This window comes from Natrix helvetica (assembly GCF_964273705.1).
Source record: "Natrix helvetica genome assembly, chromosome: 6".
Classification (NCBI taxonomy): domain Eukaryota; kingdom Metazoa; phylum Chordata; class Lepidosauria; order Squamata; family Natricidae; genus Natrix; species Natrix helvetica.
Window position 1 is genome coordinate 73009910 of NC_138553.1, and position 26577 is coordinate 73036486.

The following is a 26577-nucleotide window of genomic DNA, read 5'->3' on the forward strand; positions in this document are numbered from 1 at the left end:
AGCTCCTAAGCAGAATTGGGGGACCACATGCTTCCAGATGTTGGGTGAAAAAGAAAAAGAGACGGAGATGCTGAAAGTCTCTGGTTTTATGCCCTCTGTTGGGTCCCGCCCCGGAGCCTCCCGCTCCTGCGTAAGAAATGCGCTCTGATTGGCTGTCAGACTCCCATGGGGCCATGCAGGGGCAACTCTCTAGGCTGTCCTGCTGGCTGATGCATTCCTCCCAGGTGCCATGTGGTAAGATGGGTAGAAGGCTAATCCTACCTTTGTTGTGTAGAATGGACTGGCCCAGGTTCTGGAGTCATCCAGGTCATGGTTATCCCAAAGGTGCTTTTTCAAGAGGCAACTGGACTTTCTTGCTTTTTCTTTGAAGACATTTCGCTTCTTATCCAAGACGCTTCTTCAGCTCTGACTGGATGGTCGGGAATGGAAGGATTTATATTCCTTCCAAACAGCTGGTCATTTGCATCCTTTTAGAGGGTGGTTGAAGCACTTGGAGGCTTATTTGTATTCTCAGGGTCGTCTGAGTGGTTCCTGCAGTCTGCAATTTTTCTGCAAATCCATTCGTACGCCAGTCACCATCCAGTCAGAGCTGAAGAAGCTTCTTGGATGAGAAGCGAAACGTCTCCAAAGGAAAAAAACCAGAAAGACCAGTTGCCTCTTGAAAAAGCACCTTTGGGAGTGGCAACAAAAACAGTAAGGTGCAATATTTTGTTGTCTTCTCTGCCGGACTCCTTTGATGTTCAACCACATGTTAGACTCCAACACTGGTTTCCCGCATCACTATAAATACATACACTAAGAAGAGAAAGCAGGAAAAACTCAGAGGGGTTTTAGCGCCATAAAGGGTATGACTCACCTCACTCGCTTGGAGAATTACCGTACTTCACTGTGCTGCCTGTAAATATCACTTTCGAAAACAGGTGCCTCGTTCAAAACACGGGCCAGGCAACTTCAGCAGATACATTGCTATTTTTAACTTCTCATCAAGACAACTGACTGATGCAGGAGCCCAAGAGGAAAGCGAGCTGAATATTTGCCTCCCTAACTTGCTGGAGATCTTCACAGCACAAGGAAGTTGTGCACCATGACCGACTTGGTGAAAGAAAGAAAAATCAGAGGTAGGAGAACCAGAATGGAACGCCAAGGCAGCTTGGAAAATAATACCTATAAAACAACAAAAGTCCGGTTTATTTTTAGAGGCAGAATATAACTAATTTAGTTTGCAGCGTTTTATGCATGACTGAAAGGCGTAGGAGTAAGAGTACTGAAATAGGGTTTATTCCCTGGACACAAAACCGTCACACGGTTCAAAAGCTTTGATCCATTTAATATTCTTCTGAAAGCAACAGACTTTTTTCTTCCCCTAACTGTTCCAAGCTTTATCTCTTCCACTAATCCAAACAGCTAGGATCTGTCAATTATAAAGATTTGGGCGGCTCTTAGATCAACCTGGGGCCCGCTTGATGTTTCACCACTGTTTCTCTTCTGCTTCCCACAGAGCAGACTCACAGAGAGTCCCAGATTTTCAGTCAATATTCTTAGAAGCAGCATTAGTGGGGGGAATTTTGCCATTGGAGCCCTTGAAGAATGTCCTGGAGTTTCATCTTGCTAAGCTATCTACTGTATATGAACAAAACTATTCATTCCCCTGGTGTTGCAGCAGTTGAAATGGGAAGGTCACTGGAATGTCTCAAGGATATACAGTGTTAGATCTGGGCAACGAGAGAACAGACTGCGGACACGAAGTGACTTAACAGCTCTTTATTAGTAGTAGTAGTGATCCAGCTTGCTCTGTGGCCGGAGGGTTCCCCTTTTATAGTACTCGGGTACGCCTCTCGACCAATCAGAGCGATACCTGTTTCCCGCTGTAGCAGCGGACCAGAGAGGAGACTTCCTCCGATATATGTTAATATCTAACACCCCTCCCCTCCTAGACGGAACGTTGCGGTTAGTAACATAGTCTTTTAGGTATGTTGGAGTTTGCCTTACTCGGGAGGAGCGTCGCAGTTCGGGTTGGTTAGAAGTGGTTGCAGGATCGGATGCTTTTTCTGCTTCGCGTTCGGGGGTTTTCGTGCCTTTGTTGCTAGGGCGTTCCGGAGTTTGCTCGGCTACGTTGCTTGGGGGTTGCTCTGCTTCGTGCTCGATCTCTTGTTCAGACCTGGGCTCGCAGGTGTCGTAGTTCTCTGCGTTGGGGCTCTCGAGTGGCTGACTTTGCGTTGGTAGGTAGCTCTCATCCTCGGTTCGAAGGTCTGAGTGTGCTAGGCGACCCTGAAGTTGATCGATGTGCCTTTTCCAGTTCCGCCCATCTTCCAGTTCCAACAGATACGATCATGGACCCGTGATGCCAATGACTTTTGCCGGCATCCACAATGTCCCCCCTGCATAGTTGTGGGGGTATACTGAATCCCCTATGCTAAAATTCCGAATTTTGCTTGTAGAGTCTGGGGGAGCTGTGGCAGAGTAATTTGGGTGAAGATGGTCCAGGTGAGACCGTAGACGGCGGCCCATGAGTAGTTCAGCGGGGCTCCTACCCGTCGTTGCGCTGGGGGTAATGTGTTGGATCAATAGGTAATGGTCAATGCGTGTTTGCCAATCACCTGGACCCATCCTAGCGAGGGCCTCTTTTGCGAATCGCACCATTCTCTCCGCCTGTCCATTTGATGCCGGATGGAATGGCGCGACGAGGGCATGCCGAATTCCCTGACCTGCTAGATATGTCTCAAATTGCATGGCCGTGAACTGGGGCCCGTTATCGGAGACCAGGAGGTCGGGCAGGCCATGAGTGGCGAAAAGTCGCCGTAGAACCTTAATGACTGCCTCTGCCGTGGTTGAAGTCATTAGGACTATTTCTAGCCATTTCGAGTATGCATCCACAACTATAAGGAAGGTCTGACCTTGGAATGGCCCTGCGAAGTCGATGTGTATTCGTGACCAGGGTGCTTTAGGCTTCTCCCATTCTGTGGCGGGCGCTTCCGGGGGTGCTGGTCTCGATTCCTGGCATGGGTCGCAAGTGGCCACCCATTCCTCTATTTCTTTGTCCATGTTTGGCCACCAAACGTAACTTCTTGCTAACGCCTTCATCCTAACAATCCCCGGATGACCAACATGTAAAGCATCTAATACATTCCTACGCAAAGCATACGGAATAACAACTCGATCCCCCCACAATAAACAACCTTGTAACACTGAGAGCTCATCCCGTTTTGACCAAAACACTTTGAATTCCGGGCCCACGTTTCCCTTCGGCCACCCCCTCCAAACCCAAGTTTGAACTTGCTTTATTAAACTGTCTTTAGTAGAGAACCTTGCAACATCGTAGGAAGAAACCGGTCCTGAGTCCAAACAATCAATGAGTAGCACCGGTACTTCGGGAGTGGGGTCTGGCAGAAGGTCCGGTAGTGGGCAACGGCTGAGTGCGTCTGCGTGTCCTAGAGTGGAGCCCGGTCGATGAATTAATTTGTATGAGTACGCAGCCAGGAAAACAGTCCACCTGGTCATGCGAGGAGAAAGGGAGACTGGAGTGGGGCGGTTTCCCGCCAAAAGTCCCAACAGCGGTTTGTGATCTGTAATCAGTTCAAAATCGCGGCCGTAGAGGTATTCGTGGAAACGTTTTACTCCAGCTACAGCAGCTAGCGCTTCCCTGTCCATCTGGCTGTAATTCCTCTCGGCCGATGAAAGAGTCCTGGAGTAGAAAGCGATGGGTGCTTCTTTTCCGTCGGGCATCCAGTGGCTGAGGACTGCGCCGACTCCAAAAGGTGATGCGTCGCAGGTCAATACCAGCGGTAGTGTCTGGCTGTATTGGACTAACAGTGAGTCAGTGGTGAGCAGGCGCTTCACTCCGGCAAAAGCTGCAGCTTCGGATCGTCCCCATTTCCATGGTGTGTTCCTCTGGAGTAGACAGTGTAGTGGCTCAGCAACGGTCGCCTTCTGTCTCAGAAAAACGCTGTAGAAGTTAAGTAGTCCGAGGAAGGCCTGCAACTCGGTCTGATTCCGTGGTGTGGGGGCGTCCTGGATCGCCTTAATTTTCTTTGAAGTGGGTTGTATTCCCTGACCATCGATTCTATAACCCAGGAATTCTACGCTAGGCACGTTAATTTGGCATTTTTCCTTTTTGAGGCGGAGACCCTTTTCTCTGATTCTGGCCAAAACAGTTCTGACTCTTTTATTTAATTGCTCCTCGTTTGCAGCGGACACCAAGATGTCGTCAAAATAGGGGACGACTCCCGGTATCCCTTGCAAAAGTCGTTCCATGACGCTCTGGAACAATCCTGGAGCAATACTCACACCGAATTGTAGCCGGTTGCATTTGAATGCTCCTCTATGCGTCACTATAGTTTGGGCCTCCGCTGTGGCGCTATCTACGGGCAGCTGCTGGTAAGCTTGTGCCATGTCTAATTTAGCAAATACCTTTCCTGGCCCCAACGAGTGCAATAAGTGCTGTACTACAGGCACAGGATATGCGCTTTGTTGTAGCGCGACATTAATTGTGCATTTATAGTCCGCGCAGATGCGGACTGATCCGTCTGGTTTGACTGGGGTCACGATGGGCGTTTCCCAGCGCGCGTGATCCACCGGCTCAAGGATTCCTTGCTCCACTAACTTATCTATTTCCTTATCTATTTTTGGGCGGAGTGCAAAAGGCACCCGTCTCGGTTTAAGTCGGATTGGTGCCACTTTGGGGTCTAAATTGAATGAAATCGGTTTACCCACATACTTACCAAGACCGGGGCTGAACACATCCTCGAACTCCTTAAAAATCCGCTCAGCGCTGCTGTTTTCCACGGCGTTGATTCCGGTGACTTCTAGCCCCAAGGATTCAAACCAATCCAGTCCTAGGAGGTTTTGTAATGGTGCGCTGGCGATGGTCACGGGCAGCTGGGCTACGATGTCCTTGAAGCGGATCTGGAACGTGCCTTGGCCTACGATGGGGACTCGGTTTCCCTGGTAGTCTCGTAGCAGGATGTCTGGAACGCGTAGTTGGCTCTTTTTGAGGCTAGGGATAGCCTGTTTTATGGATGCCCATGAAATGATCGTCAGGGACGATCCTGTGTCAACTTCCAGCTCGCAAGGTGAGCCCTCCAAGAGGACTGTGACTTTCAGCTTTTGTGGCCGCTTGGTGCGGACCTGACTTATTGTGGTGAGATATGTTCGCAACTCCTCTCTCTGGGTCAACTCTATCTCAGCATCCGAATCCTGAAAATACTCTCGTTGAGCGTCTTGATAGAATGCTCTTTCAGCTCTTTGTGTGTGATCTCTCTGGGGATACGCTCGCTCAGCTCTTTGGGAATTTTCTCTCTGGGTAAACACTTGTGGATTTCTCTCTGGGCGCCCTTTATGATTTCGCCAAGCCCCTGGGGTGGGCTTCTGTTGGCGGTACATGGGTGGTTGCCTTGAGGCAGGGGCTTCGCTCCAGCACACTCGTGCGATGTGCCCCAGTTTGTCGCAGTGCGAACAAACAACGTTCCTGAACCGACAGGTAGACCGGGGGTGATTCCCTCCGCAGCTTGCGCAGGGCGGCAAACGGGATCCGGGTCTCCCCCCAGGTCTCACGTGACTGCTCCGCATCAGGTGACTTTCCTCGAGCTCGGGATCCCCGAAATCTGGAATGGTGTCCTCGTAGTGGACTCTGGTGTGTCTTGGCGCTGGCTGGCCTGTGTTGAATCCGCGTTGAATGGTCTCCGCTGATCTGTCTGCTGCTTCTGAAGCTCTTGCCTCGTCAAGTACAATCTGTAGGCTCAAATTGGTTTTGGCTAACAGCCGTTTTTGTAGGGAAATGTCTCTCAGCCCGCTAACGAGTCGATCCATAATCTGCTCATCCAGGTCTCTGAATCCACAATGTGTGGCTGCTTTTCGTAGGGCTGCAACGTACTGGTTGATAGATTCTCCCACCTTCTGGTTCCTCGTGTTGAATGCTTGGCGGCAAACATGGCGGGAAGTACGTAATGAGTCTGTAGAGCCTGTTGCAACGCCGCCCATGATACTGCCTGTATTGGAGTAGGCGCGGTGAGGTCTCTGGCCGTGTTGAAGACTTCTTTTCCGCAGTAGCCGAGGAAGATGTTCTTCTTCCGGGCGTCAGTGATCCCCGTGTATTCGTTCGCTTCGAGAAAACACTCGAAACGAATCATGAAGGCTTCCCATTCGTCGTTCTCTGGGTCGAATGGAGCGGGGGGAGTGTGCATCGCCATCTTCTCTCGTTTGAATTTGCCGCGCTGTGGTGACCTGAGATGGCTGCCGGAATTTCTGCCGAATTCCTAGGCTGGATCGAATCTGGAGATTCTGGAGGTAGCGTTCTTCGTCCTATCTGTCTCTCGATCCCACCCTCGTCGCCAATGTTAGATCTGGGCAACGAGAGAACAGACTGCGGACACGAAGTGACTTAACAGCTCTTTATTAGTAGTAGTAGTGATCCAGCTTGCTCTGTGGCCGGAGGGTTCCCCTTTTATAGTACTCGGGTACGCCTCTCGACCAATCAGAGCGATACCTGTTTCCCGCTGTAGCAGCGGACCAGAGAGGAGACTTCCTCCGATATATGTTAATATCTAACATACAGCACCCTAAAAAGCAGAGACATCACCCTGCCAACAAAAGTGTGCATTGCCAAGGCTATGATTTTCCCAGTTGCAATCTATGGCTGTGAAGGTTGGACCATAAGAAGGGATGAGCGCCAAAGAATTGAGGCCTTTGAACACTAATGGTATCCTCTTTTCTTCATTACCAGTTCGGTAGTGGGAGCACATGTCTGGGCATGCACAGAACTTTCTGCACATGCACAGAAGATCTGTGATGATGTCTTGGTGGGTGGGTGGAGCCTCGCACCGCCACCACTACCAGTTCGCCCAAACCGGTGTGAACTGGTAGAATACCATCTCTGCCTTTGAACTCTGGTGCTGGAGAAGACTCCTATGAGTCCCTTGGACTGCAAGGCGATCCAACCGGTCAGTCCTAGAGGAGATCAACCCTGACTGCTCTTTAGAAGGAACTCAGATCCTGAAGATGAAATTCAAATATTTTGGCCACCTAATGAGAAGGAAGGACTCCCTGGAGAAGAGCCTAATGCTGGGAAAGATTGAGGGCAAAAGAAGAAGGGGACGACAGAGAATGAGGTGGCTGGATGGAGTCACTGAAGCAGTAGGCATGAGCTTAAATGGACTCCAGATGATGGTAGAGGACAGGAAGGCCTGGAGGAAGATTGTCCATGGGGTCACGATGGGTAGGACAAAACTTCGCAACTAACAACAAGTATTCTTCTAAGAGTATTTTATAATGTCCCACGTCTTATTTCGCAGCTATTATCTTTAAAACAGTGTCAGTGTTTAAAATTTGAATCAAGTGATCCTTTCCATAGCCCCATTATCTCTTTTCTCTTTATACTAATTTGTTTTCATTTCTCACTTTTAAGAGCCTCACCACTTTAGATTATAGATTTTATATGATTGGAAATTTTGCAGTTGGGAATTTCTCTGTGTGCTATAGAGTGAGTCTGTTTCTGTGTGTGTGTAAGTGTTCCTGAGAAGAGAAATATGGACTAAGCAATGATTAGTGAAGCAGCAGCTTTTATAATTGCTGCATAAAAAGGAGATGTATTTAAGGAAATATATTATAGAGATGGAGAAAGTATAACATCAGAGTTGTGTTATGCACGTTTAATTTTTCACTTCATTTTAACTTCAATATATTATGGACAATTTATCACATAATTATTGTGAACTGCCCAAAGTAGCAAGAAGTATAGATTTCGTAACTAATTAATGACTAGCACCTACTTACCGTATTTTTAGAGTAATAATAATAATAATAATAATAATAATAATAATAATAATAATAATAATAATAATAATAATAATAATAATTAATGCTTCTAGACCGCCCCCTCTCCCGCAAGGGACTCGGGGCGGTGTACAGTTCATACAAAATATAACAGGATACAATAAAATTAAATTAAATATGTACAGTTGACAATTGACATGGAGGAGGTTAAAATGTAGTTAAAAGAACTGTACAAAGCATAAGTATAAGATGCACTGGAGTATAAGAAGCACCATGATTTTGAAGAAGTAAATTTTTTTTAAAAAAATAATTTTTGCAGGCCTCCCAAACCCTCTGCATGCCTCATTTTTTGCAAACAAAAAACGGAGCGGCATGTAGAGCTTTGGGAGGCTTGTAGAGTGCTCCTGGGGGCTGCCCCCCCCCCCCAAATGAGCAAAAACTGGCCTGCTTTTTGCAAAGAAAAAGGGGCATGCAAAGCTTTGGAAGGTTCTTAGAGTGCTCCTGGGGGCTGGGGGGGGCAAAAACCAGCAAAATATTGCCTGTTTTTCACAAAAACAGGCCTTTTTTTGCAAAAAAAAGGGGGGGGCATGAAGAGGGTTTGAGAGACTTGTAAAGTGCTCATGGGGGCTGTGGGGGCAAAAACGAGCAAAAACTACCCAGTTTATTACATTGTAACAGGTAAGGCGAAGCGCCCATCGCTGTGAGTGATGTTGAGTTGGCCACGCCCACCAAGTCACATGACCACTGAGCCATGCCTACCCAGCTGATCATTAGGGCAGAGAACCGGTTGTTAAATTATTTGAATCCCACCTCTGGTTGGTTCCTACTGGTTTGGACCGGTTCGGTTGAGTAGGTAAGTAATTCGGCCACCCACGCTCCTGAACTGGTTCTTGTTTTTTGCTTCTGCGCATGTGCAGAAGCCATTTTTTCACTACTGCGTGTCCCTGAGCGAACTGGCAGTAAAAGAATCCGGAACCCACCCCTGGCCAGAGCCCAGTGTTCTGAATCTTAAGTCTATCTTCCAAAGTGTTCGTAATTCCCCCCATTTTAGTGTCATCTGCAAATTTGATGACTTCCCCGTCTAACCTCTTGCTAGATCATTTATGAAGATTTTGAAGAGCACTGGGCCCAAGGTAGAACCTTGCAGTATCCCTCTGGATGTTTCCCTCCATGTAGATGTAGTTTCATTAAGGTCTACAATGCTTGGTTGTGTGATCTGTCGGTGAATATATCTGGTGGTGGTACTCTATTCCACATTGCTCTATCCAATTAAGAATTGGCCAGGGATGGATAACTTTTTGTCATTGTGTGCTGAAATCGCGTGGGTGCACCCAAAATGCAATACACATACGGCAACCCCCTGTGCCCCAATTCCCTGCACATGTGTGTGCAACCATGAGATGTAGGGGAGGGCATATAAATTTGAAGCATATATTAAAAAATTAAAATCTAAAATTGGGTGCATTTTACTGTTACTAGATATAACACTTTGGTTTAACTGGAGGTGATGAAGAACTTCTCCAAGTCCTAAAATTAGGGGGAAAAGTTGAACAATCTGGTCCTGCCCATTTCTGTGACATCACAGCCCTGATGGGGGTCTATGCATTGCCAGCTAGGAGTGCTAAGAACTTGATTTCTTATTCTATAGCTTTTTTTGGAGTCCCTAGCTAGCTCTGGAGAATACAGTTGACCGAAGTCATTTCTCTGCCTCAGGCAAAACTCCAAAACTCAATTGTGTAAAACCCAATGGACTTTGCCACTATAGACTTTTAAACTCACCTAGACCTTTTCAACAGTCCTCAGGCATTTGAGTTTAACTATGTTTGCCAAAGCTGAACTGCCAGTTGCCTTATATTTTCCCTAAGAGAAATGTTATGTTGCTTTTTTTTTTAGTTTTTGAAGCTGCTTTTTAAGGCAAATATGGGGGAATTGTGGATAGGATAGGATAGGATAGGATAGGATAGGATAGGAATGGAATGAAATGGGTAGGAGAAGGGAAGGGTAGGCTACACTAGGATAGGATAGGATAGGATAGGATAGGATAGGATAGGATAGGATAGGATAGGATAGGAATGGGTAGGGTAAGGGTAAGGGTAAAGTATGGTAGAGTAGAGTAGGGTAGAATAGGAATGGGTAGGTTAAGGGTAAAGTATGTTAGGGTAGGGTAGGATAGGAATGGGTAGGATAAGGGTAAAGTATGTTAGGGTAGGGTAGGATAGGAATGGGTAGGGTAAAGGTAAAGTAGGGAAGGGTAGGGTAGGATAGGATAGGAATGGGTAGGGTAAGGGTAAGGGTAAAGTATGGTAGAGTAGAGTAGGGAAGGATAGGAATTGGTAGGATAAGGGTAAAGTAGGGTAGGGTAGGATAGGAATGGGTAGGGTAAAGGTAAAGTAGGGAAGGGTAGGGTAGGGTAGGATAGGAATAGGTAGGGTATGGGTAAAGTAGGGAAGGGTAGGATAGGATAGGATAGGATAGGAATGGGTAGGATAAGGGTAAAGAATGTTAGGGTAGGGTAGGATAGGAATGGGTAGGGTAAAGGTAAAGTAGGGAAGGGTAGGGTAGGATAGGAATGGGTAGGGTAAAGGTAAAGTAGGGAAGGGTAGGGTAGGGTAGGATAGGAATAGGTAGGGTATGGGTAAAGTAGGGAAGGGTAGGATAGGATAGGATAGGATAGGATAGGAATGGGTAGGATAAGGGTAAAGTATGTTAGGGTAGGATAGGATAGGAATGGGTAGGGTAAAGGTAAAGTAGGGAAGGGTAGGGTAGGATAGGAATGGGTAGGGTAAAGGTAAAGTAGGGAAGGGTAGGGTAGGGTAGGGTAGGATAGGAATAGGTAGGGTATGGGTAAAGTAGGGAATGGTAGGATAGGATAGGATAGGATACGAATGGGTAGGTTAAGGGTAAAGTATGTTAGGGTAGGGTAGGATAGGAATGGGTAGGGTATGGGTAAAGTAGGGAAGGGTAGGATAGGATAGGATAGGAATGGGTAGGGGAAGGGGAAGGGTAAAGTATGTTAGGGTAGGGTAGGATAGGAATGGGTAGGGTAAAGGTAAAGTAGGGTAGGGTAGTATAGGATAGGAATGGAAGAGTAGGGTAGAGTAGGATAGGATAGGTTAGGAAGGGATAGGATAGGAATGGAATGGAATGGATTGGGTAGGGGAAGGGTAGGCTAGGGTAGGGTAGGATAGGAATGGGTAGGGTAAGGATAAAGTAGGGTAGGGTAGAGTAGGGTAGGATAGGATAGGAATGGGTAGGGTAAGGGTAAAGTAGGGTAGGATAGGATAGGATAGATAGGATAGGAAGGGATAGGATAGGATAGGAATGGAATTGGTAGGGGAAGGATAGGATAGGATAGGATAGGATGGGATAGGATAGGATGGAATCGGAATGGAATGGAATGGAATGGAATAGAATAGAATAGAATAGAATAGAATAGAATAGAATAGAATAGAATAGAATAGAATAGAATTCTTTATTGGTCAAGTGTGATTAGACACACAAAGAATTTGTCTCTGGTGCAGAAGCACTCAATGTACATGCAAAGCAACAGAATAATAATAATCATAATAATGATACCATTAAGTGGAGATAGTAAAGAGGATAGGAAGGATAATAATACTATAGCCATACAACATGGGGAAATAGACTTAGATGTAAGACCGTACTGTGAGATAATCTGCTTTTCCCAATCAGGTGGCATTTAGATATGCAACTTCCCCATTTCTAGTGGCTGGAAATTCAGGGAGGTTGTTTCATTGCGTTCTGAGCAGGGGTGGGCTGCTGGGGCTTCGCAGGGGTTCAGGAGAAACTCTAGCTAAGATTCTGTGCAGTTCCGGGAACCCCCAAATCCCACTCCTGGCTGGCCACGCCCAATCCTCCCCTCCCCTCCCAGGAGTCCCCACGCAGTCCGTTTTGGATGCAGGTAAGTGCAGGGCATGTACGGAGGTTCGGAGCCTTGGGATGGCAAAAACACCCCTCCTCGCCGTGGTGCAGGAGGCCAACTAGGCCACGCCTACCATGGCCACGCCTACCCAGCAACCAGGCTGAGAATCCCTTGCTAAAGTTTTTGAAGAAGAAATCTTGAATTTCTGAGGCTTGGTCTGTGAAAAGCTGCAATAGCTCATTTGGACAAAAACTCATAGTAAGTTCTGAGTGATTAGAGAGGGGCTCCTCCCTTTAATAGTCCATGCTGAGGACTCCTTTATTCCCATTCAAACGAAGCTTTTAAAAATTTTGATCTGAAAGCCACCTCGAGAAAGTATTTGTTGATGAGTGGCCGTATCAGTGCAATCGCTCCATCCCACATCCACGCTTGAGAGGGCCTGGTGCCCATTCAGGAGTGAAAAGTACTATTCTTAATATACACTTGCCTGGAAGGGAGTCTCTTTAAATGACAGATCTCCTGCAATAGAATTTTAAATTGCCCCTCTGAACCATAGCATATGAGAACAGATCAAATCTCTCCAGGCAAACTCAATCATGCCAAAGGAGAAAGATGTGTTTGCGTGTGCTCACAAACGGTATTTTTGCCATTTTGTACCGAGAGCAAACAAAAGCTGCTCCTTAAAATATTGGCATCTTTTGAAAATAATTTTACCTGGGCCAAAAGCGTCAGCTGTTTGGAGGTTCGAATCCCTAGCGCCGAGTAATGGAGTGAGCTCCCATTCCTTGTCCCAGCTTCTGCCAACCTAGCAGTTCAAAAGCATGTAAAAAATGCAAGTAGAAAAATCAGGACCACCTTTGGTGGGAAGGTAACAGGGTTCTGTGCCCCTTTGGTGTTTAGTCATGCCGGCCACATGACCAGGGAGACGTCTTCGGACAGCGCTGGCTCTTCGGCTTTGAAACGGAGGTGAGCACCGCCCCCTATAGTCAGGAACGACTGGCACATATGTGCGAGGGGAACCTTTACCTTTAAAAACCAAAAAACCCTTTTCTTTCGCTACAGAAATCAGTTCATAATGAATGAATTCTGGAGCATTGGGTTGAAAATAAGCAAACAATCAGTCTTTATTGCTGATTTCTTGCCTTTACCAGCTGTGGTGTAATTAAAAAAGTGTTTTATGCTATAGTATAATAGTGTTATGGCTTGGTTGCAGTGGTGGGTTGCAGGCGGTACGCCTCAGTACGGGCCTACCGGATCGTGCCTGGAGCACCGGGTACTGTTCTGGTACGGTGCTCCAGAGGGCCCACCTGCGCTCCTGTGCTTTATGCTTTTGGCGCTTCCTCGCACGCGCATGACGCATATAGCACCTGTGTGACGCTCCACGGAGCAGCTGGAGCGTTGCAGAGGCTTGCGGAAGCATCATTTGATGCTAGAATGCATGCGCGGGCTGCGCGCATGCATTTGGGTAACTCCGGGGCCGCTCCAACCATACCGGTTGGAACAAAATCCGGAACCCACCACTGCTTGTTTGGGAAACAAAATTACAGCTTATTTCACGAACAACACACAAAGTGCTCTGAAGGTGGGGAAACGTTTGGGCATTCAGGGGTGTTTATACGGGATCTCAGCAATGCTCCATCCGATTAATTATCTCGTCACTACTTTATACTGTAATCTTGCCACAGATGCAGCTGCTATTTCTTTTGGTTTCTCCATTTATTTAAGCTCTCTTGTTCTTTTCTTTTTTTCCTATTCTCCCATTCCTCTGATTTTGTAATTGTTTCCTTCTCGAAAGCACCTTCAAAAACCAAAATCCCTAAGAGGTTCTCTCACAATCATAAAATAAAGGAAGCCTTACATTGCTTTCTTCTTTGTCAGAGTAAAAAACTTTGGAGATCTTGAACTTGCTAATCACTAGCCAATCATTTGGAAGCCTTCTGGAAGCCATCAGATCCCGATTCATAGAACAGCTAGCTGGTTTCCAGTAGACCCTGATGACTTTGGGATTTCATTTGATCCAGGGGTGGGTTGCTACTGGCATTACTGCCGGTTCAGGGCACATTTGCAGATAAAAAGGTCTGTGCATGTGCAAAACCTTTAAAAAGGAGGGGAAAAAAGTTAAATTTTTGCAATGAAAATTGTTCTGCGGATGCGCAAAACCCCAAAACAAGATGGCGGCATCATAGGAGAACCAGTTCGGGGGCGTGGCAGGCCTGGGTCACTGCTGACGCAGGCCGCCAAGTTACTACTGGTTGAGCTGAACCATTCCGAACTGGTAGGAACCCACATTTGATCTGATCCTAAAGGAAAGGCAATGGGATAATCTGTCAAGCTATTTCTTCTCTCTCTCTCTCTCTCTCTCTCTCTCTCTCTCTCTCTCTCTCTCTCTCTCTCTCTCTCTCTCTCTCTTCTCTCTCCCTCTCTCCCTCTCCCTCTCTCTCTCTCCCCCCTCTCTCTCTCCCTCTCTTTCTCTCCCTCTCTCCCTCTCCCTCTCTCTCTCTCCCTCTCCCTCTCTCTCTCTCTCTCCCTCTCTCTCCCCCCTCTCTCTCTCCCTCTCTCCCTCTCCCTCCCTCTCTCCCTCCCTCTTTCTCTCTCTCTTCCCCTCTCCCTCTCGACTTCCCTCCCTCCCCCTCCCCTCTCTCCTTCCTTCTTCTCCACCCACCCGGCTGAGGAAGACAGGCAGATTGCTGTTGTCAGAAATCTAAACTAAGCATGGAATAGGCCTCCCATGCCACCAGCTTTTTAAATTGCTAATCGTTCACAACCCACCATTTCTCCATATTGTCCTCACCATTTGCAGTCTCAGATACAGAACTGTCAGGATGATGCTACCTGTATGCTTGCCAATCCACAGCTTGCAGAGAATTCCTTTATTTAATCTTTTTTTTTTCACACTCTGCTGGCCAATATTGAAGAACAACAAATTCCAGGAAATCAGTGTTTGCTTGTTCTATTTTAAGCTGGACCATCACCGAACAGACTGCCCACCCCCCCCACCCCACCCCCCAGCTTTCGATGCTCTATGAATAAGCAAATACACCTTCACCTACCCTTCACAAAAGACTTTAAAATAAAACTACCAGCTGGACGATACGGCCATCCGAGATGGGGAATGAAGAATCTGAACAAATCTACTGGTTGATTTATTTGTTTCTTTAATCAATCGATCCTCTCAACTATTGACTCTAAGGGGTCAACAACAGGCTAAAAAGAATCGTATCGTGGATACAAAAATCCAATACAAAATTAGCAGCTGAGAAAAACCAGCAGAAGAGGCCGTTCATGCAGCCAGGGGATGGAGCTTTTGCACACATGGGGGGTCACAGCAGCGGTGAAATCTATTTTTTTTACTACCGGATGTGCGGGCGTGGCTTGGTGGGGCGTGGCTTGGTGGGGTCATGTGATTGGGTGGGTGTGGCTATGTAGTCATGTAACTGGGATATTGCAAGACAGAAACTCACTTTAACAATGTCCTGTAGGAGCAGAGTTGGACTAGATGACCTCTAGGTCCCTTCCAGCCCTGGATTATCCTCTGAAGCTGCGTCTAGTACCAGGTTTGTAGTTCTTCCTTCCTCTCCTTTGTCCCTCCCTCTCTCTCTCTCTCTCTCTCTTTCTTTCTCAGCACTCCCCACCCCCCGTTTTTGGCCTAGCAGGCTTCATGGGAGCCTGCTGGGGGCAAAAACCGCCTCCACCTCCCATTTTTGATCTCCCACCCCCCCGTTTTTTGCCTAGCAGTCTTCAGGGAATCCTGCGGTGGGTAAAAACGGACATATACACCCCGCGTTTCCGGAGAACCGGTAGTAAAAAAAAATGCTTTAAAAGTTTTTTAAAAGTTCCGAAGATCAGCTGTGTGACGTGCGATCATCAGAACTTTTTAAAAAACTTTTTAAAATATTTTTTTTACTACCAGTTCTGTGAACCAGTAGCATTTTTTTTTTTACGACCGGTTCAGGTGAACCGTCCCGAACCGGCAGCATTTCACCCCTGGGTCACAGGCTTGGTCTTTAGTGCCTTGCAAAAGGCTAGCAGGCCAGCAAGATGAGGGCTAGGCCCATCTTAAGCTCTGGAGGGAGAATGCTCCATAGAGCCGTTGTGTAGTGGGCTTCAGTAGGCAAGAGCCAGGCCAACATAGCTGCAATAGCCTTTATGGACTCAAAAATGGAACTGAGGAACTGCAGGCAAATGCCTGTAATTTATACTCTAGTCCCACAGGGGCCTTAACCAATCATGGAACTAGAAAAAGCCCGCCCAAATATAAATGTTCTACATTTCCCTCCAAAACAGCTGGGGTCATCTAAAGGTTAGTTTCACTTTAGCACAGTTAACAGTTGGGGTTATCTAAAGGTTAGTTTCACTTTAGCACAGTTAACAGTTGGGGTTATCTAAAGGTTAGTTTTACTTTAGCACAGTTAACACAGCTATATACATGGTTGGAAGGAATGTCCTTCTGGGTTCAGTTCCAAGTGGGGAAAAAGACACTGGAAACATGGAGGCTGCTTGGAAAGATGTTTTAATGGTGGACAGGACCACGTGGTTTGAGGCCCTGAACAGAAAAAAGGAACCACATGCTTCCAGATGTTGGGTGAAGAAGAAAAAGAGACGGAGATACTGAAAGTTCCTGGCTTTATGCCCTCTCTGGCCTTTGATCTTGATCTTGTATTCTGATTGGTTGTCAGACTCCCATGGGGCCATGCAGGGGCAACTCTCTAGGCTGTCTTGAGTCCAAGTTTGGTTGAGCATTGCTTCTTCCCAGGTGCCCTGTGGTGAGATGGGTAAAGGGCTAATACTATCATTCCTTAATCTTCTCACCCTGGAGCTGAAGGGGGATGTCTTTGTTATGTAGAATGGACTGGCTCGGGCATTTTAATGGCCCATTAAGAGTAAGCTATTAAGAGTAAGTCTGCTTCCTGCCTAAAAACATGTTTCTCCATTTCTGATCCAGGAAAATATAATATTCTGCCTTTTTAATATTTTCCAGGATATTTCATTTTTCTAGGAGAGGGTGTGTGTGTGTGTGTGTGTGTGTGTGTGTGTGTGTTTAATTTCCTACAACATAACAGAGTAGATACTACAGCAGAAAAAGTATGGGTCTTGGCCCCACTAACCTGCACTGCTTACCTGACAGGGTCTGAACCGAACACATCTTGAACTGGATATGTAAAACAGCCAGGGAGTGCCAATTCCTCAAGTAATCCAGTCCCAAGGCATAGTAGGTTTTAAAAGTGATAAGCAGCACCTTGAATTGCATCCAGAAGCAAACTGGCAGTCCGTGCACCTCACAAAATAGTGGAGTTATATGTATTGAGTAAGTGGTGCCATTAACTATTCAGGTTGCTGCGTTCTGCATTTAGTTGAAGCCTCCAACGGTTCTTCAGCCTCCTATAGAGCATGTTGCACTAATCCAGACAAAACATGGATTGCCAACGTGACCTCCAACGTCCGATGACGGATATGGAAGAAGAAGAATATCTGCCATTCTTCGGTGGAAGAAGGTGGGGTGTTGGATTTGATACATTTTGTTCTTTCTCCTTTCTATGTATCCTAGGCATCCTATTTCTTGCCTTGCCTCTTTGTATAACCTTTTCTCCTGATTTATAACCATTGCCTGGCGCCTCAGATGCCTGGAAAATTCTCACCTCCCTGGGAATGCAAGGGGAGGGAGGGCCATGTGGATTGCAACTCCGGAAGATGGCTCTGAGAACCTCTGCTTATCTGCTTCTTGAAGAGGTTGGTACAATAACATCTTCACACCTGCAGATTGGTGGGAATCCACATCAGACTTTATCATGGATTGTATGGCCTGAGGACCCTCAGTGCCTGCTTTGAATTTCGACTAGCTTTTACCTCTTTCAATAAAAAGGTTCCTTTTGAAATACAAAGTTTTCAAGAGAAGAAGAAGAAGAAGAAGAAGAAGAAGAAGAAGAGGAGGAGGAGGAGGAGGAGGAGGAGGAGGAGGAGGAGGAGGAGGAGGAGGAGGAGGAGGAAACATAATGAGAGCATGAGTAACAATGAGCAGGACTTCCTTGTCTAGGAAATGGGTCAACTTGGTGTACAACTCAGAGGTGGGTTTCTCCCAGTTCGACCCAGATCGGCATGTGCAGAAGCGCACGAGCAAACCGGTAGTAAACCGGTTGGTACACTGGTACAACTCAAAGGTGTGCAAAGGCCCTCCTAGCCATGGCTGCCACTTCTCTTCATGAAGGAGCCATGAGGGCCCCCCATATTGTGCAACAGGTCTGTGAGGCAATGCCACCCCATCCAGAACAAAAGGTGGAAAAATTCTGGTACTTGCCCCAAACACCCAAAGTAACTCAGTCTTTCTTGGGTTACGTCGAAGCTTGTTGCGCCTCATCCAGGACTCTGCAGCTTCCAAGCACTGAACAACCACAGCATCAGTCAGGGTGCCTGGGATAGAGGTATAAAGCTGGATATCATCAGCATAATAATGATATCTCACTCCAGACTGGGATGGCCTCATCCAGTGGTCCCCTGTAAATGTTAAAAAGGAGGGCAGAGAGAACTGAGACCTACAAATAGAAGATGCAGGTAAGACTTCTCCCCCTGTATCAATACTGACTGGAACTGGTCTCAGAGGAAGGAGGAGAAGCCACGCCACACGGTGCTGCCCATCCCCAACTCCTGGAGTTGTTCCAGAAGAATGCCATGATCAAGGGTATTGAAAGCCACTGAGAAGTCAGGAAGAGCAAGGATGGATGGACTAGCCTCATTGTGTTCCCACCATGTACACCATCTAAGGATAAGATCAGTGCTGAGTCAGTCCTATAGCCTGACCTGAATCCCAAATGAAAGGGATCCAGGAGCGTTTCCTAAAAAACTAAAGGTTGGAGAGATCGTTAGTCAACTATCAAAGTTAGCATTGCATTTTTTTCATGGCAAAAGCAAGATCATAAACATTGGTATTTGTATTTATTCGTTTGTCAAGCATATACAAGATAGCAGGTATAAATATAAACATGGATATAAACAAAAGAAATGAGTACAAATACATGGGGACAGTGGGACAGGGACGGTAGATATGCTGGTGAGCTTACGCACACCCCCTTTATGGACCTCTTAAGAATGGGGTAAAGTCCATGAGAGACAATTTAAGGTTGAAGCTGTGAAGGTTTGAGGATGTAACAACAGAGTCAAGTAGAGCATTCCAGGCGTTGGCCACTCTATTGCTGAAGTCATATTTTCTACAATTGGGTTTGGAGCGGTTTACCTTGAGTTTGTATCGATTGTTTGCCCGTGTATTATTGAGGTTGAAGCTGAAGAAGTTGTTGACAGGTTAAGACGTTGTAGCAGACAATTTTGTGTACTGTGCTTAGATCATACCGTAGGCGGAGCAGTCCCAGATTGTCCAAGCCCAAAATTTCAACTCCCTGGCATAGGGAATTATATTATGAGTAGAGGAGTGGAGTACTCTTCTCGTGAAGTATCTCTGGACCCGCTCAATCATATTAATGTCCGACGTACAGTGTGGATTCCAGGCAGATGAGCTGTATTCAAGAATTGGTCTGGCAAAGGTTTTGTATGCCCTAGTTAGCAATACAATGTTGCTGGAGAAGAAGCTTCACAAAATTAGGTTAACAACTCTTAATGCCTTTTTGGCAATGCTGTTACAGTGGCCTCTGGGGCTTAGATCGTTAGAGATGAGTACTCCTAGGCCCTTGACGGAGTGGGGGTCGTCTATGAGGTCGTTTCCGTCCAACTTGTATTTGGTGTTCTGATTTTTTTTTGCCAATATGGAGGACAGAGCATTTATTAGTCGAGATTTGGAGTTGCCAATTGCGCGACCATTCAGACACATGGTCAAGGTTGCTTTGTAGGGTAGTGGTATAAAGTAATATAGTAACTTTACTCTCTTCTTCACTTTCCAATATAACTTCCCCCTTTTTTAAATCTGGGTCATTAATGAGGTAACAGAAACCATAGCTAGATATATCTTGCAGTCTGGCTCTAGGAGGACTCCTATTTATCTATTCTCTGATAAATCCTCTTCCTTTTTCAATGTTCTTTCTGTCAAGGAATGAATCCTTTGATACTTAAGTTTTCTAGCTCTGTTCTGTAATTCCTGTACTTAATAGTCTATGTACTATTTTCCTGAGCTATTCCCCTTCATCTAAGACTGTCCGGGGATTCTCCAGGGTTATCTGTATTCGTTTATTTGTCAGGTTGCAAAGCATTTCTCCCCATTAGATATTATGAGGCAGATTATAAAGAATGGTTGGTTTTTGAAATTATTAATGAATGTACCAAGGAGCCTCAAAAAACTTCGCCATGGAAACAGTTTGCCCTTGCAATCCTTATGAAAGTAACATCTGAGCAAACTCAGTTAATGTACATGGCAGTTAAGCCCGTGAAACTATGTTAACAGCAGGGTATTTTATGGCAGGTTTCGGTAGCAAACATCACGATACATAGGTGGATGAAATCAAATACTCACCAGAAGCCAAAAAGGAGAAGCATTCCAATGGTAAAATAAACATTTTAAGGACAGGATGGGCACGTTACATCATGGTTTCATTCATTCCACATGTATAGGAGATGGTCTAATGATGGCAAAGAATCTGAGCATTGGGGAAAGTGTTTCCCTTAAAGCAGGGGTGTCCAAACTTGGGAACTTTAAGACTTGTGGACTTCAACTCCCAGAATTCCCCAGCCAGCATGGAGTTGAAGTCCACAAGTCTTAAAGTTCCCAAGTTTGGACACCCCTGCCTTAAAGGTTGTTCAAATAGAATACTGCACTATTGATGGTGGTCCATGCTGCTAAAGAAAGGAGTGGATCACCATCTGAAATAGTGTGAGATTTAGGCCATCTGAGCACCTAGAGTTTTTACTTTGCACATCCCTGTTTGAAAATCTCAGTATTTCAGCATAGGCTGTCAACCTAAGCAAGTAAGTATGCTTTTTTTATAATTGGGTTTTATAAATCAGTTTTGCCTGCCCTACATTTTGTTTACCCTTTTAATGTCTGTTGTTCATGCATGGAGTCTGATAAACATCAATAAACAAACAAGCAAGACATTAACTCTTCCATGAAGACCACAAGTCCATGGTTCAGTTCAACACAAAAAGAGTCAAATGGAGACATTTCCAAAATATCAATTCTCCTTTCTTTAAGGAAGAACACCTCCCGTGATGCTTTTAAGGAAGAGTCCCTATCCTTCTACCTATCTCTCATACTACATATGTTTATGTTACCTAAGAATTTGGGAGTTATAACACAATCAAAAAGCCTAACTAAAGGAGACTGAGCGGTAAGAACAATATGTCATCATCTTTCTCTTCTTACTGTAATTCCATGATTCCAGTATTAGTATCTGGCACAGGTTTGTAATATGTCTTTTGCATTTTTAGGACTAATAGGTGTATATATGAGATCCTTTTCATATCCCCAATTCCATTACTATAATTTCGAAAAGGTTTGTCCGGACAACCCTTAAATACTACATGAGCTGCCCTGAAATAGTGCTTTTCCCCTTTAACGTATGGACTTGTGTGGCAATCTTGCTAAGACCTCGACTTACAACCAGCACATAATCCTCGATCTATGACCTGCACCAGGCTCTTGACTTACGACCTGGCAGCCTGGTAACCGGAGGACAGCTCCCACTGGCTAAGATGCCCCTGGCTAAAGCGGGAGTTTTACAGCAAGCTGATTGGTTGCTCTGCGTGACAGTTCAAGTATAAATAGCTGTCAAGCAGAGTGCGATGCTGAAGTTGTGGATCTGCTCTGTTGCTGTTAGAAGTTAAATAAAGGGTTTTTCGGTTCCCTCAGTGTCTCCTCTATTGATCTGCTGGCTAATACAAAACAAATCTGACAACATGGTTTGGTAGTAAATTAATGCTCATGATATTAAAAGGTTGAGTCCCTACATCCCATTTTGCCAAAACCACATAAACTATATTGTACCGTGTTTCTCCTAAAAGGCGACCCACCCCAAAAAGAAGGCCCAGCACTGTTTTGTGCGCATGCAATAAAATTAAGCCCTACCCCCAAAATTTGGACCTATTTAAGCACATGTGCAGCCAGGCATGCTGGAGTGGACAACGGCAGGCTACCGGTAGCTAGAGTTACCATTACAGGTAGGCAAGGCATGTGAGTTGCGTCACTCACTCTTTTTGGCCGCGAAAGAAGTCATCCAGTGGCCAGGCAAAGCGCGGGGGGATTATTAAGACACCCCTCCAAAAGAAGGCCTAGCCGTTTTTTGAGGGGGTCAAAAGAAAATAAGACCCAGTTTTTTTCTTCGAATAAACATGGTAATAGGTTTCAACAAGTGAAGTTAGTCCTTATGGCTTCACATGATTGTAAATCCAGCCACTTGCATTTCTTTAGTGAACCAGGTTAAAACCAATATAATTTATTACTGTACACAGATCCATTTATTGGCTATACTTTACCTCTTTTTTTTAGTCAGGACTGGGTTTTTTAAAAGTTGGCCTCCCCAAACCCCACCCCTTCACCAAGATGGCCATGCATAGCCTTTCAGAGTGCTGCTGGGGGTCGGGAAGGGCAGAAATGAGCAAAAAACGAGCCAGTTTTTGCTCAATTTTCCCCCGCCCCCAGGAGCACTCTGCAAGCTTCCTAAAGGCTATGCATGCCCTTTTTTGGAAAAAAAATGGGCCCATTTTAGCAAAAGACGGGCTGTTTTTTGCTCGTTTTTGCCCCCCCCCCACCTCCTCAGGAGCACTCTACAAGCTTCCTAAAGGCTATTCATGCCCTTTGCGGGGGGGGATGGGCTTGTTTTCGTGAAAAATGGGCCATTTTTGGGAGGTCTGCAGAGTGCAAAAACGTTTTTTTTAATTTGCCTCTTCAAAATCTTGTTGCGTCTTATACTCCGGTGCGTCTTATACTCCGAAAAATATGATATATCTGATAGTTACTCTAAGTATTATTTCTATTTGAAATCAGACTTTTATTCTCTAATATGTCTCAGGATTGACAGAATTACAGCCAATCCAACCCCCAAATTTTCATCTGAGTGTTGCAAATATCTGTGTACAGGAGTTATAATACTGACAATAAGATAAACAACACACAGAAATATCTGTTTTCCCCCACCTACGCTGTCTTGCTGACTTCCATTGTGCTGGCTTCTTCTTCTTTTTCTTTGTCTTGGAAGTGTGACATTTAAAAACTTCCCATCAAAAGGTATCACTGAGCTATAAAACTCTAGCTAAGAGCACAAATACAGAACCCTGTCAAAAAGCATTTAAGAAAGCAACTATAAAGTCTTTGCAAAAAACCATGACTATTTCGTCTCCCTATCTTATTGACCTAACTCTGGAAATGTGCCAAATTGCTTCCAGAGATTTTCATGCTTGCAGAATTTCAGTGGTAACTGTTAGAATCTTGACAGAAATTGCAGCAAGAAAAAAAATCAGGAAATGGTGGGGGGGAGGATCATAAACTGTACCCACAATCACCTATTCAACTTGCAAATAATTTCCAGTAAACTTAAAATCCAGCTTCTGGATTTAAATCTGTTTCCCCCACTTCATCTTCATTACCTACAGATTGAAGACATATTTAATGTCAGATTGTTGATATGTTGGCTAAACTGTGTAGGGAGTCATTGCCTCATTTGGAATTTGGCAATAGTCCAATTTGAGAGGGTAATTTAACTCAGATTAACAGAGTTGTAAGGGACCTTGTAGGTCTTCTAGTCCAACCCCCTGCCCAAGCAGGAGACCCTACACCATTTCTGACAGATGGCAGTCCAGTCTCTTCTTGAAAGCTTCCAGTGATGAAGCTCCCACAACTTCTGAAGGCAACTTCTGTTCCGTGGGTTGATTGTTCTCACTGTCAGAAAATTCCACCTTATTTCTAGGTTGAATCTCTCGTTGGTCAGTTTCCATCCATTATTCCTTTTCTGGCCTTCGGGTGCTTTGGAAAATAGCTTGACCCCCATCCTCTCTGTGGCAGCCCCTCAAATATTGGAACAATGCATCCAAAGCCATTTTGCTCTGTAGGAAATAGCCCAGTGGTGGGATTGAGCCAGTTTGCACCTATTTGGGAGAACCGGTTGTTAACTTTCTAAGCAGTTGTTGAAAGAACCGGTTGTTGGAAGAAATCTCATTTTGTTTTTTCCTACTTTACAGGGCTAATCCTGTAAGGAAGAGAGGGGGAAAACATTCTGGTGTTGTTTCTAGCCTAATCTTTATTGCCCTGCTTACAGAAACTGCCTCTCTGGTTAACCCTTATTACATTGTAGCAGCTAAAGCGAAGCGCCCATCGACATGAGTGACGTTAAGTTGCCCACACCCACCCAGTCACATGACCACCGAGCCCCACCTACCCAGCTAGTCATTAGGGCAGACAACTGGTTGTTAAATTATTTGAACCCCATCACTGAAATAGCCCTCTTTCCATGTGCAGCACATACAGAGAAGTCCTTTTTAACCACCCAAAGGAAGCTGCAGAGCAATTCTCATGCGGTGCCTTAGAAGGAAATACAATTTTAATTCAGGATGCCACATGGAAGAGGAATTTTGATAGGTTTATTAAAGCAAAACAAACAATTGCTGATTCAACTAACTGTGAATTCTCAGAGCTTTCAAAGTGCACATAACCCAAATCTCCAAATAGCATTACTCTTTTGTTTTCAAAACCGTCAATCTCTGAGTTCACCAGCTTTCTCCATTCTATGAAATAACAAGCACTCCTCCACCATTCTTTGTGGGAACATCAATAAATAATCTGGAATTTGCAATCCAAACACTTGAAAAGTCCATGGGTTTGTCCCATATCTGCAGAATTATTTGATGAGCATTTCTCCCACTAAGCCATGGCAACTTTGCAATTAAATGAAGCTCCATATTAATTCATTTTGGGAGGGACTGAGTGAATGAAAGGAGAGCTGAGAGACACATTGTCACAGGTGGAAGGAAAATTCTAGAACAGGGATGTCAAACTCAATTCATTGAGGGCCGCATCAGGGCTGTGGTTGACCTTTGGGGGCTGTGCAGGCATGGCCGACTGGGTGGCCAACTGTGGGCATGGCCAGCTTGACACCACTCACTTGACATGGCCGACTGGGTGAGCATGGCTGACTGGGTGGGCATGGCCAGCTTGACACCCTTCCCCAAACTGCCGGCATCTTTCCTCTTCTCACTGGGCACACCGGGCCGAAGCCACGCTGGTCCGATATTTCCTCTTTCCATTGGGTAGACCGGGGCAAAGCGACATGGGCTGACCCCTTACATTTTCCAGAATGGCCCCGCGTGCTGGATCCAATCACATCATGGGCCACAGCCGGCCTACGGGCCTTGTGTTTGACACCCTTGCTCTAGAAGCACAGGATAAATGTGCATTCTGTCTAAAAAGTAAGGGAAATACTAAAAAGCTGGTTTTCCAAGTCTAGGCAGGAATTATGCAGTTGATAACATACAGGCAGTCCTTGACCTACAACGGTTTGTTTAGTGTCCATTCACAGTTACAACAGCTCTGAAAGAAAGTGACTTAAGACCGTTTTTCATACGACTGTTGAGGCATCTCCGTAATCCTGTGATCAAAATTCATGTACTTGGCCACTGACTCATATTTATGACAATTGCAGTGTCCCTGGGTTGTGCGATCCCCTTTTGCAAAAGTCTAACTAGCAAAGTCAATGGGTAAGTCAGATTCACTTAACAACGGTGTTACGAACTTAACGACTGCAGCGATTCGCTTAACGAATGTGGCAAGAAAGGTCGAAAAATGGTTGAAAGAAATTCACTTAACAAATGCCTCACTTATTAACAGAAATTTTGGGCTCAATTGTTGGTCGTAAGTCGAGGACTGCCTGTCTTACGGAAGCTCACTGTTGGCATCACGACAAGGACAGTAGCAGATGCACAGTATCTGTTAGATCGGGTAATGGATCGGCACACACAGGCTTAACGGTAACAACAGCTCTTTATTATAACACAACAAGTGAGAACAATCCAGCGAAGGTTGAGTCAGACAGCAGCCCTTTTATAGGGAGCTGTCAGACCCTTCGACCAATAGGATTAAACCTCTGTTCCCGCCAGAACAGAGGACCTTGGTGGAAACCATTGTAGCTAGTCTGGATATCTAACAGTATATCGTTGTGTGATAGGGCTCATTAGAGATTGATTATGCTGAGCTATAAGTTAGATCCCTAAACCAACATTGCTTTTTAATTGTGTCCTGCAGAAACCTCAACAGAAAAACACAGAGGAAAAGGCAGGAATCTAGAAGACATGGGGAAGGGGGGGGGCTGTGGTTCCAGCTGGGGACAGGGAGGAGGGGCAATATCGCAAAGGCTCAGGTCACAAAAATAAATATATTTGAAATATTATTGTAATTGTTGATATTCTAGAAAGTGACAAAGAAAGAGGATTGAACATATGGCTGATATAATGTAAGAACTCTGTACATGCTTATCCTTTACATGTTATTTTCAAAATTGTAGAAGCGTGAGAATTGGGGGGGATTTCTACTGCTAACATGGGAGCTACCAAAATTTTCTATGTACCCTATTACCCTTTTCCCATAAATGTTTTAAAACTAATAGAAATTTTATACAAAAAAAACCACAGAGAGATTTAGCTTTTTGTTGTCTTTTTCCAGCAAAACTCTCCAAAACAAAACAGCTGCTTCTTGGAACCAAAAAGGTACTTGCTACTTAAAAAAGATCTGGGAAATCGGGGATGACTGACTAACAACCAAGCTTTTGCAAATTACATAACAGGAGGAGAATCTGTATTATTCCGTGGATGTGTCATCTCTTCTGACATTTAAAATGCAGCTGGGAGAACAGGTAGCTTCTTTTGCGGCTTACCGTAATATTCAATATTCAAAAATGCATACAGTCCTTGCCTGCTTCCATTCTCTCTTATTAGTTTGCTCAGCCAGTTGTAACTATCCTTCCACCCACCCCATGTTGAATGAATAAATACATGCGTAGGTGTGGGCA

At 45.3% G+C, this 26577-nt stretch overlaps 1 long non-coding RNA gene across 2 annotated transcripts; it reads left to right on the forward strand.

Moving 5' to 3' along the window:
- Window positions 1–992: 992 nt before the first annotated feature.
- Window positions 993–26577, forward strand: LOC309393986. Of its 2 annotated transcripts, none has more exons than XR_014175671.1 (5): window positions 993–1118; window positions 15130–15204; window positions 20778–20913; window positions 25401–25540; window positions 26232–26577. It is a non-coding gene; the product is annotated as an uncharacterized lncRNA (long non-coding RNA). The 2 variants fall into 2 exon arrangements; XR_014175672.1 differs by having other exon boundaries at window positions 20782–20913.